At 46.2% G+C, this 10,249-nt stretch overlaps 2 long non-coding RNA genes across 2 annotated transcripts; one reads left to right on the top strand and one right to left on the bottom strand.

The window, feature by feature from the left end:
- On the bottom strand, positions 1–3,743 carry LOC132004888 (uncharacterized). The gene is made up of 2 exons (XR_009400670.1): positions 2,952–3,743; positions 1–1,127 (listed from the first exon to the last, which is right to left on the bottom strand). It is a non-coding gene; the product is annotated as an uncharacterized LOC132004888 (long non-coding RNA).
- LOC132004887 (uncharacterized) lies at positions 1,883–8,902 on the top strand. The gene is made up of 3 exons (XR_009400669.1): positions 1,883–2,056; positions 2,432–2,527; positions 8,617–8,902. It is a non-coding gene; the product is annotated as an uncharacterized LOC132004887 (long non-coding RNA).
- The last annotated feature ends 1,347 nt before the right edge of the window (positions 8,903–10,249 follow it).

The following is a 10,249-nucleotide window of genomic DNA, read 5'->3' as shown; positions in this document are numbered from 1 at the left end:
TGAACCACCCATGTGCCCCAAGAAATGTTTATTATAAAAAGAGGACATGGCATACCCAGTAACAGTGTGGGACAGATGTTCACCAAAATCTGCATACAGAGACAGGGATTGGCAGACTACAGTCTGCGGGCCAAATACTGTCTATGGCCTGACTTTGGGTGGCCCAGAGCTAAGAATGGCTTTATATTTTTAGAGTTGTAAAAAGGAAAAAAAAAAGAAGAACTAGAGAAATAAGTGATAAAGAGCATATGTGGCTCCTAAAGTCTAAAATATTTACTATCCAGCCCTTTACAGAAAACATTTAACAACCTCCGGACTAGAATGTTCTTAGCAGCCCTATTGTAATAAACCGAAACTGGAAACCACACAAACACCCATTCACAGTTGGATGAATAAAAAGATAGTGTTGTATTTGTACAATGGAATGCCATCCAGCAGGAGTTGAAAAACTTTTTCTGTTAAGGGCTGGATAGTAAACATTTCCGTCTTTCTGGGCCATATGGTCTCTGCCACGGCCATTGTAGCAAACAGCTATAGATAACTGTGAATGAAGAGATGTGGCGGTGTTCCAATAAAACTTTATTTATAAAATGAGCAACAGGCCGGTTTTAGTCCCCAGGCTGTAGTTTGCCAACCCCTGAGGCACAGAAATGAGCATAAACAATCTACAACATAAGCCCACGTGGGTACATTACGTAAAGCCAAAGGAAAACCGGCCGTACAATTCCCTTTATAGGGAATTCGAGACCAAGAATGTTGGCCTCTATGTGTTTCAAGTGAGGATGGGGTTGGAGTTTTCTGCTTTTGAATCTGGCTTCCCCAGCGTGCTCACTTTGTGATAAAGCCTTGCCTCCTGTGCACTCAGGAGGCAAGAGCCTCTTTTGTGGGCGTGTTCTTCCAAACAAAGGCTGGCAAGGGCGTTGGCTGGCATGGTCTGCGATCTCCCATGGCAGCTGGTGCACAACAGAGGGGCCCCCGGCCTCTCTCTGGAGGTGGGATCTGACCGGCTTCTCAGCCTCGCAGCTGTTGGAGCTTCTCAGAGCCGCTGATGGAGTGAATTCGACGTGGTGGAAAAATTCTCAGATTCTTAGGAGAACCACGCCTCCCTGACGACTCCCTCTTCATCTCTCCAGTTTCAAACCAAGAAATGAGCAGGGAGAAGAAGAAGAAAAAAAAAACAAGTTAAAATACCTCGGAGATGCCAAGGGAAATGTCATAAATGTCAGGTGATGAAATTTACATTCATCATTCCTAAGAGAGCGTTGTTAACTCCTCTCCTTCAGGCTGTGACTCTAGTGTCCCCTCCACAGAGAGACCTTCCCTGGGCCACCCAATGGTCGCCTGTGACTATCAGAGGCTGGGAAGAAGCAAGGAAGAGTTCTTTCCTCTGGTTTTTGAAGGTGGCATGGCCCCGCCAACACCTTGATCTCAGGCTTCTGTGCTTCCCCAACCATAGGCCTATAACACATGTCTGTTGTTCTAAGCCACCCAATCTCATGGCATTTTTGCATGGCAGCCCTAGGAAAAGGATCCAGTGTGTGTTACCATCTGACTTATTATTTATCTTGTTTATTCTCTCCCCAGTGGGATGTGAAATCCACAAGGGCCAGGATTTGTGTCCATCTTGTCCACTGCTGCCTCCCCAGGGACTAGCCAGAGCTTGTCCTCATAGGTGATCAGTTAGTGTTTATCGAATGAATTCGTTTAGGCATTCTAAAAACACAGAGTGAGCACTTTCTTTGTACCGATGCACTGTAGGGTCAGAGTGGATATTAGGCATGGTTGATACTGCCCTCATCATGCTGAGAGGACAGACCTCTGTCCTGAGAGGACAGTCACAAAACACAGATGAAAGTGAACGGACGTATCTGTAGGAAATGAGCCTGGAGGAGGAGCTCTGTGGGTCAGCAGACAGATTAGTGAGGGTTGTGCAGTGAAGAAACACTATCAGGAGGAACCATGATTTGAGTTGAGGATTGACAGGTTGAATTATGTCTCCCTAAAATGACACTGAAGTTTTGACCCCCAGGACTTACGAATGTGACCATATTTGGAGGTAAGGTCTTGGCAAATGATCAAGTTAAGGTATGTATTAGGGTGGGAGCTACTCCAATAGGATTGAGGTCCTCGTAAAAAAGGGGAAGGTTGTGGGGCACCTGCCTGGTTCTGTTGGTGGAGCCTCTGACTCTCGATCTCAGGGTCATGAGTTTAAGCCCCATGTTGGGGATAGAGATAGCTAAAGCAGCTGGGGCAGGAGCTTGGACACAGACACACACATACAGAGGGAAGACAACGTGAAGACAGAGAAAACATCATGTTCAAGTCAGGAATGCCTGAAGCCAAAGCTGCCAGAAGCTGGGAGAGATGCCTGGGCCAAATTCTCCCTCAGAGCCTCACAAAGAACCCACCCAGCTGACATCTTGGTTTTCAGCTTCCAGATTCCAGAACCGTGAGACAAAAACATGTCTGTTGTCTGGGCCACCCAGTTTGTGGAGCGGGTTATGGCGGCTCTAGCGAGCAACTCCAGGTGGGTAAAACTCAGATACGTGGGGAAGAGAAGGTAGCCAATGCTCAGAGGTTGAAAATCTCTGCCTCCGTTGTACTTCCGTTTACTATTCTCAGAGTTCATTTCCTGTCTGTCTGTGTTCTCTCTTTCCTTTGGTCAGCATTTTATTTTATTTTATTTTTTTAAAAAAGATTTTATTTATTTATTTGACAGACAGAGATCACAAGTAGGCAGAGAGGCAGGCAGAAAGAGAGAGAGAAGGAAGGAGGCTCCCCATGGAGGAGAGAGCCCGATGTGGGGCTCGATCCCAGGACCCTGGGATCATGACCTGAGCCGAAGGCAAAGGCTTTAACCCACTGAGCCACCCAGGTGCCCCTTGGTCAGCGTTTTAAAAAACTTACTGCCACCTGATATTACATAATACATCATATATTTTATTGCTTACTTGTTCATTGTCCATCTCCTCTACTGCCAGGTGAGATCCAGGAGGAAAGAGACTCTCTGTGTTGTCCGTGGTGGTATTCCCAGCATGGAGTAGGTGCTCAAAAAAATTCCTGTTGGGACGCCTGGGTGGCTCAGTTGGTTAAACGACTGCCTTCGGCTCAGGTCATGATCCCAGCGTCCTGGGGTCGAGTCCCACATCGGGCTCCTTGCTCAGCAGGGAGCCTGCTTCTCCCTCTGCCTCTGCCTGCCATTCTGTCTGCCTGTGCTCGCTCTCTCTCCTTCTCTCTCTGACAAATAAAAAAAATCTTAAAAAAAAAAATTCCTGTTGGATTTTTAAGAATGCAGGCACTGGAGTGAAATGCTGTGGGCTCAGGCCCCAGCTCTGCCCCTTGCTTCTTTCTCTCTGAGCCCGTTCCTACATTGGCAAAATCGAGACAATGGTATCAAGAGTATTAGACCAAGATGTTGTGTGTAAAGTTCTTGCCATACGTGGCTCATTTTCTTTGATCATTTTGGGATCATTTCAGACGTCACCAAAAAAGTTGCAAAAACAATGTGGAGAATTCCCATAATTTCTCACCCAAGTTTCTCCAAAGGTTAACCCCTTACATAACCACAGTAAAATGATCGAAATCATGACACTAACCTTGTAAACTGCCTGTGAACCAACCCACGAACCTTATTCAAATTTCCCTGATATCTCAGTCCTGTTCTTTTTCTGATCCGGGATCTCACATTACAATTAGTTGTTGTGTCTCCTTAGTCTTCTCCAACATGTGATGCTTCTGTCTTTTTTTTGTCTTTCATGACCTTGACCCTTTTGAGGAGTACAAGCCATTTATTTCATAGAATGGCCCTCAGTTTGGATTTGTTTGATGTTTTCCTTATGATTAGATCCAGGTTATGTGCTTTGGGCAGGAACACTGTGGAAGTGATGCCATGTCCTTCTTGGTGCATGACATCAGAAGGCCCCTGATGTTGGGAGGTCCCGTGACCAATCATATTCATTTTGATTACTTACTGAAGGCACTTTCTAGTGTCTCCTCTGTAAACTTACTATTTTTTACAGTGTTCATTTGATGCTAATTTTATTTATTATTTTTTCCAACACACATTTACTGAGTGCCCACACTAGATGCCCAGGCCCTTTCCAAGAGGTTATGGCAACCAAGATGAGTAAGACTTTTCCCTGCTGGAATGTCACACTCTCATGAGGAAGATTGAAAAGTAGCCAGGATTCACAACGGAGAGAGACCAGTGGGTGATTAAGTTCTTGAAGGGTACGTCAGGGGTACAGGAGGTGTATACTGATCTGTCTGAGGGAGTCAGAGAAGGCTTCCTGGGAGAAGGGATATTTGAGTCGGGTATTTGAAGGATGAATAGGAGTTCACGAGGGGAGGGGGAGAGAATTCTGGGTAATGGGAGCAGTATTTGTGCAAAGATGAAAGCGATTATTTCTGATGCCAGTTGAAGGGCTGGGATATTGTCCTAGAAGCACTGGGGGGCCATGGGAGGACTGTGAGTAGGGGACGAGTAGGGTCAGCTCTGGGTTTATAAAGACCATCTGGTGCCATATGGAGGACAATCCAGAGGGGAGAACCTCGAAACCTGGAAGGGTAAGTGTTCAAGTTGGAGGGAAGGATGCCTGAATTGAGGCTGGGCCAAGAGAATGGTGAGAAGGCAGGGTGGGGGTGGGCTGCTGGAGGGTTGAACGAAGAGAGAGACAGTGATGGGGGTGCTCCTGTTATCTAACCTAGATATATGGATATACAGAGAGGCCATTTATCAAGAGGGGGAATACAGGTATTAGAGCAGGTTTGGCAGGAAAGATAATAAACCCCATTTAGTGTAAGTATATGGCACATTTTTTTTTTCTTTTTGTAAACTCTACACACAACATGGGGCTTGCACTCAAAACCCCAAGATCAAGAGTTGCATGTTCTTCCAGCTGAGCCAGCTGGGATACCCAATGTGCATGGCATATTTAAGAAAGATTTCCCTAAAAAAAAAAAAAAAAAAAAAAAAAGGAAAGAAAAGGGAAGGGATGGGAAGGGAAGGAAATGAAGGAAGGGAGAAAGACTTCCTGGATGGTTGGCTCCAAGTGGTATGTGGAAGTTAAGAGTTAATCCCTCTGCAATTTGGGAAAGAAAGGGCTTGGCTGGAGTGTCTTTTTCTCTTGCTCCTCCTCTTTCTCTGAGGATAAACATAAGTCAGATAACATGGTCAAGAAAGTACCTGGCACTCAGTAAATACTCATTAGCTGGCAGTTCTGTGTGTATTTTTTTAACGTAATGAGTACCTACCAAGTGCCAGACTATTATTATTATGGTTGGATGTTTTTTCCCTCATTCTTGCCTCTTCTTTCTTTCTTCTTTTCCTCACCCCCAATGGTAAGGCTGAGCTGTCTGGCACAATAATGCATCTCTGTCATCTTAGGAAATGCAGTTACTTCTGTAAGAGACGGGTTGATTTCCCGGTAGAACTTACAGAACTTTCTGTGATGATCGAAATGCTTTTCTGTGCCTTGGAAATGGTAGGTACCAGCCTCGTGTGGCTCCTGAGCTCTTGAAATATGGCTAGCAAGACTGAGGAATTGATTTTTTTTTAAAGATTTTATTTGTTTATTTGTCAGAGAGAGAGTGCACACAAGCAGGCAGAGTGGCAGGTAGAGGCAGAGAGAGAAGCAGATTCCCTGCTGAGCAAGGAGCCTGAGGTGGGTCTCGATCCCAGGACCCTGGGATCTGACCTGAGCCAAAGGCAGCAGCTTAACTGACTGAGCCACCCAGGTGTCCCTGAATTTTTTTTAAGGGTACCGCTGACCCCAACTTGGGGTTTGAACTCAGGACTCAGATCCAGAGTCACACGCTGCAGCAACTGAGCCAGCCAGAAACTCCAGGAACTTTAATTTTCAATTTAGGTTTCAATTGAAACTTGAACAGACTCATGTGACTGGTAGCTACCATGTTGGACAGTGTGACCCCAAAACTAAGGTTCCCTTCCCCCAGGAACTGTAAAAATTTGCCTTGTTTTCCCTAAAGGCACAAAGTCTCAAGGATTGCTGAGGTCGCAGGGGAGTGGGAGCTGAAGAGGGAGAGAAGAATAAAAAAGAGGGGTACATTGGGAACTCCCTGTGTGGGTGTCGGGAGTATAAAGTGAATGAGTCAAATAAAAAAAGGTGGGGTGCCTGGGTGGCTCAGTCATTAAGCATCTGCCTTCCTCTCAGGTCATGATCCCAGCGTCCTGGGGATCCAGTCCCACATCGGGCTCCCTGCTCAGCTCCCCCTGCTTGTGTTACCTCTCTCACTGTCTCTCTCTGTCAAAGAAATAAATAAGGCATGTATCCCTCTTGGAATGCAGTGAAAAAAGACCAACAACTTGATTCAAAATATGGGCCAAATATCTGAATAGACACTTCCCTAAGGAGAAATTACAAGTGGCCAATAAGCACATGAAGAAAATGTTCAACATCATTAGTCTTCAAGGAAGTGCAAATTAAAAACCACAGCGAGACACAACACACCCACAATGGCGGATATTAGACAGTGTTAAATGTCACAAGGATGGGGAGCAGCCGGAACTCTCAAACACTGTTGGTGGGAAAAAGAAAAGCATCGCATCTCATCTCATCCCATCACAATGCTATCTAATCATATAATAATATCTAGTAATAATAATAATAATAATAATAATCTGATAAGAAAGATGTCCACAGTCTAATCTCCAGAAACTGAACATCTCTTTATGTGGTAAAAGGGACTTTGTGGATGAGATTCAATAAGGGTCTTGAGTTGAGGCAATTATCTTGGGTTTCATCCTGGATATTATCTTGAGTATCATCACAAGGGTCTTTGTAAGAAGGAATTGGGAAGGTCAGGGTCAGAAGAAGGAAATGTGCTGGCTGAAGCAGATGTTGGAGGGCTGAGGCCATGAGCCATGGGATAAAAGCAGCCTTGAGAAGCTGCAAAGGACAGAGAAACAAATTCACCCTTAGAACCTTCTGGAAAGGGCATGGTTCTGATGGCACCTTGATTTTAGCCCTGTAAGACCCACCTCGGACATCTGACCTCCAGATCTAGAAGGAAATAGATTTCTACTGTTTTAAGTCACTGAGTTTGTGAGAAATTGTCACAGCAACAATGGCAAGCTACCGCAGTCAGCGTGGGGGAAAAGTCTGGCATTTTCTTCTAAATTAAACCCACACCAATTCATGACTCAGAAGTTTCACTCAGGTGTTTCCTCAAGAGAAATAAAAATGTACACCTGCAGAAAGGCTGGTGTAAGAGTATTGGAAGCAGGTTTCTTCACAATAGTCCCAAACTGCAAATATGCTGGCTATCCACGAACAGAAAAATGGATAAAGTCATGGGTACATTCATACAGAGGAATAATACTCATATCAAATAACTGACTCATACAATAACACAGATGAGTTTCAAAACCATTTTGCAGGGGCACCTGGGTGGCTCAGTCAGCTAAACGGCTGCCTTTGGCTCAGGTCATGATCCCAGGGTCCTGGGATGGAGCCCCGCATCGGGCTCCCTGCTCAGTGGGGAGCCTGCTTCTCCCTTTCCCTTGAACCCTCCACCTGATTGTGCTCTCTCTCTCTCTCTCAAAAAAAAAAAAAAAAAAAAAAAGCGTCTTGCAGAATGAAGGAAACCAGACACAAAAGATCACCCACACTGGGATTCCATTTATAAAAAGATCTAGAACAAACAAAAGTCATCAATGGTGATAAAAATCAGGATAGTAGTTGCCTGGAGTGGTGTGGTGGGGACGAAGGTGGGGATTGATAGGGAAGGAGCAAAGGTAACTTCCTGGGGTGTGGAAATGTTCTGTATTTTCTTCTTCTTCTTCTTTTTTTTAAGATTTTATTTTTAAGTCATCTCTATACCAAACATGGGGCTCGAACTCACAACCCCGCGATTGAGAGTCGCACCATCTACCAACTCAGCTAGCCAGGGAGGCACTCCTGCCCTGTATTTTCTAATAGTTGTATATGTATTTGTCCAAAGTCATGGACTGGTATATTTAGGAGCTTTACATTTTACTGTTTGTGAATTCTACCTCCAAAGGGAACCATAAACCGAGAATGAACTGTAGCTAATAAAATGTGTGATGAATTATTTAGAATTAAAGTGTCTGAAGTTTGCGAAGTATTCTAAGGAGTGGCGAGACAGCAGAGTTTCCCAGCTTTGGTACTATGGACACTTAGGGCCAGGTCATTCTTTGTCATGGGGGCCGTCCCAAGCACTGTAGGATGGGGCCTGGCACCTCTCCTCCCCTCCACAGTCCATCACAATAGAAGAGTCTGTTTCCAGACATTGCAAGATGTCCTCTGAGCGGCCTGATTTGTCCCTGGAGCAGAACCGCTGAGATAGAGGGAGGGATACATGGATATATTTGTCATAAAATAAATACAGAAAATGCCAAGTGTAGAATGTAGCCAGGGGCTACCCCTGTGTCCACCGGGCACTTCCCCCCCGCCACTGCCTGCAACATTTCTACATGCTTGAGATGTTTCATAGTAAAATATTACGGAACAATGCACATCCCAAGAGCCATTAGCCTTGTTAGTGTCTACCCTAGTGAGAGACAATTGGTCTGTGTTCACAAGAAGGATTCAGTGGGAACATTCATCTTTCCTCTCGTCTCCTTGTTTATAATAGGAAAACCCAGGAAACAGCCTACGTGCCCATCAACCCCCCCACCACCATGGATTGGCTGGAATAAACTTGGATACATCCGCATTGTCGAGTTCTGTGCCCTCGTTTTTGGTTTTGTTTTTAAAGAGAAAGACACGAATGTGCTCACATATCGAGCCCCAGCCGCCGCGGACCTCAGCAACCAGACAAATGTCACGAGGGCCTTTCAGGGCTGATGGCTCTGCCCTGTACCTTGGTCCTCTCTTTCCATTTATCAGAACCCCCAGGACCGTGTGCTAAAAAGGGCGAATTTCCCTGATATAGGTGTCTGTGTTATAATTATACATTTGCATATGGATTATACCTCAAAATGCCTGACTTTAAAAAAAACAGCAATGATTCTGTGGAAGAGCTTTTAGGTTTTATTTGCTGGAGGAGGGAAGAACGGGAAGGCAGGGAGGGCAGGTGCAGGAAGGCAGGCTCCCAAGGCTTAGGTGTGGGCCCTGAATGTGCAAATCTCATCTCGTGCCACAGTCTGCATGTGAGAAGGGGCAGGGAGGACATCCCAAGGTGAGGGCACTGCCTGGCTTGGGCTGAGGCTTGGAGGTGGGTCCTGGGGCAGGTGTATCTACCACGAGGCTGGAGTGCAGGGAACGTGAAGGCGAGCGGTGGGGGGCGGGGGGCAGGAGGTGATCTGAAACCAGATTGGGACTCTCAGCACTTACAGTTTCTATCCTGTCACCAGGCTGTTAACATATACAGCCTGTCATATATTCGTTAATTATACACCTGCCTTATCTGCTTTCCCAGCCTGCGTTCCGTTCAGGTGGGCAGATGATTCTGGAGGCCTGAGAGACACTGGAGGCTATGCTGGGATCCAAGGAAGGCAAGGTGACCCAATTCAGGTCTGTGCCATCGAGGAGCTCCCAGGCCGGTGGGAGAGACCAGCAGGTGAGCAGCCAATGCCGGCACCTGGGGGAAGAGGCTGCCCATGAGGGGCCACAGGCATGGGCAGGGCTCCTTACAAGAAATCCTGGAAGGCTTCCTGGAAAAGGAGGCATTGGGGGGGTGAGGGGAGACCTTTCCCAATGTCGGGAAGCCCATCTCAATAATAGCAATGATATTAATATGGTAATAGTAGCTGGCGACATTTATCGAGTATTTGCAACATGCTAGAATCCCTGCACTAAGCACAGGGTAGGAATCAATTTAACCCTCCAGCAACTAGGGTGGATACTCTTAGCATTGTCATGATTCCCCTTTTTGTGGATTAGGAAAATCGAAGCACCGATTGGTTTCTTGCCCTCAGACTATGTGTGTGATGGTTGGAGAGACAATCAGAGTCTCAGTCTAGGGAAATGCATGATTTACCGGAGGCAGCCAAAGGCGCTGGTGGGAACTGAGAGCCGGGGTGACTGCTTCTGGCTGGGGAAGGCTGGGGGGTCTCCAAGAAGAGAGGGACCCCTGAGATGGATCCTTTGTCGATGGGTATGTGCGAAGCTGGGCACATAGAGTTATGTCATATTTTCAGTTCTTGTCTTGCTGTCCTTTGTCCGTATCCCTGTTTTTCCTTCTTTTTTCTCCGCCCACCCTCTCAGTCCACTGGCCCCACTCCTGGACAAACCCAACACGTTGCGTTCATGCCTCTCTGGGTATG

This window comes from Mustela nigripes, chromosome 17, assembly GCF_022355385.1.
Source record: "Mustela nigripes isolate SB6536 chromosome 17, MUSNIG.SB6536, whole genome shotgun sequence".
NCBI classification, from domain to species: domain Eukaryota; kingdom Metazoa; phylum Chordata; class Mammalia; order Carnivora; family Mustelidae; genus Mustela; species Mustela nigripes.
Note: the sequence above shows the minus strand (reverse complement) of the source record. Positions and strands in the feature narration are given on the sequence as shown.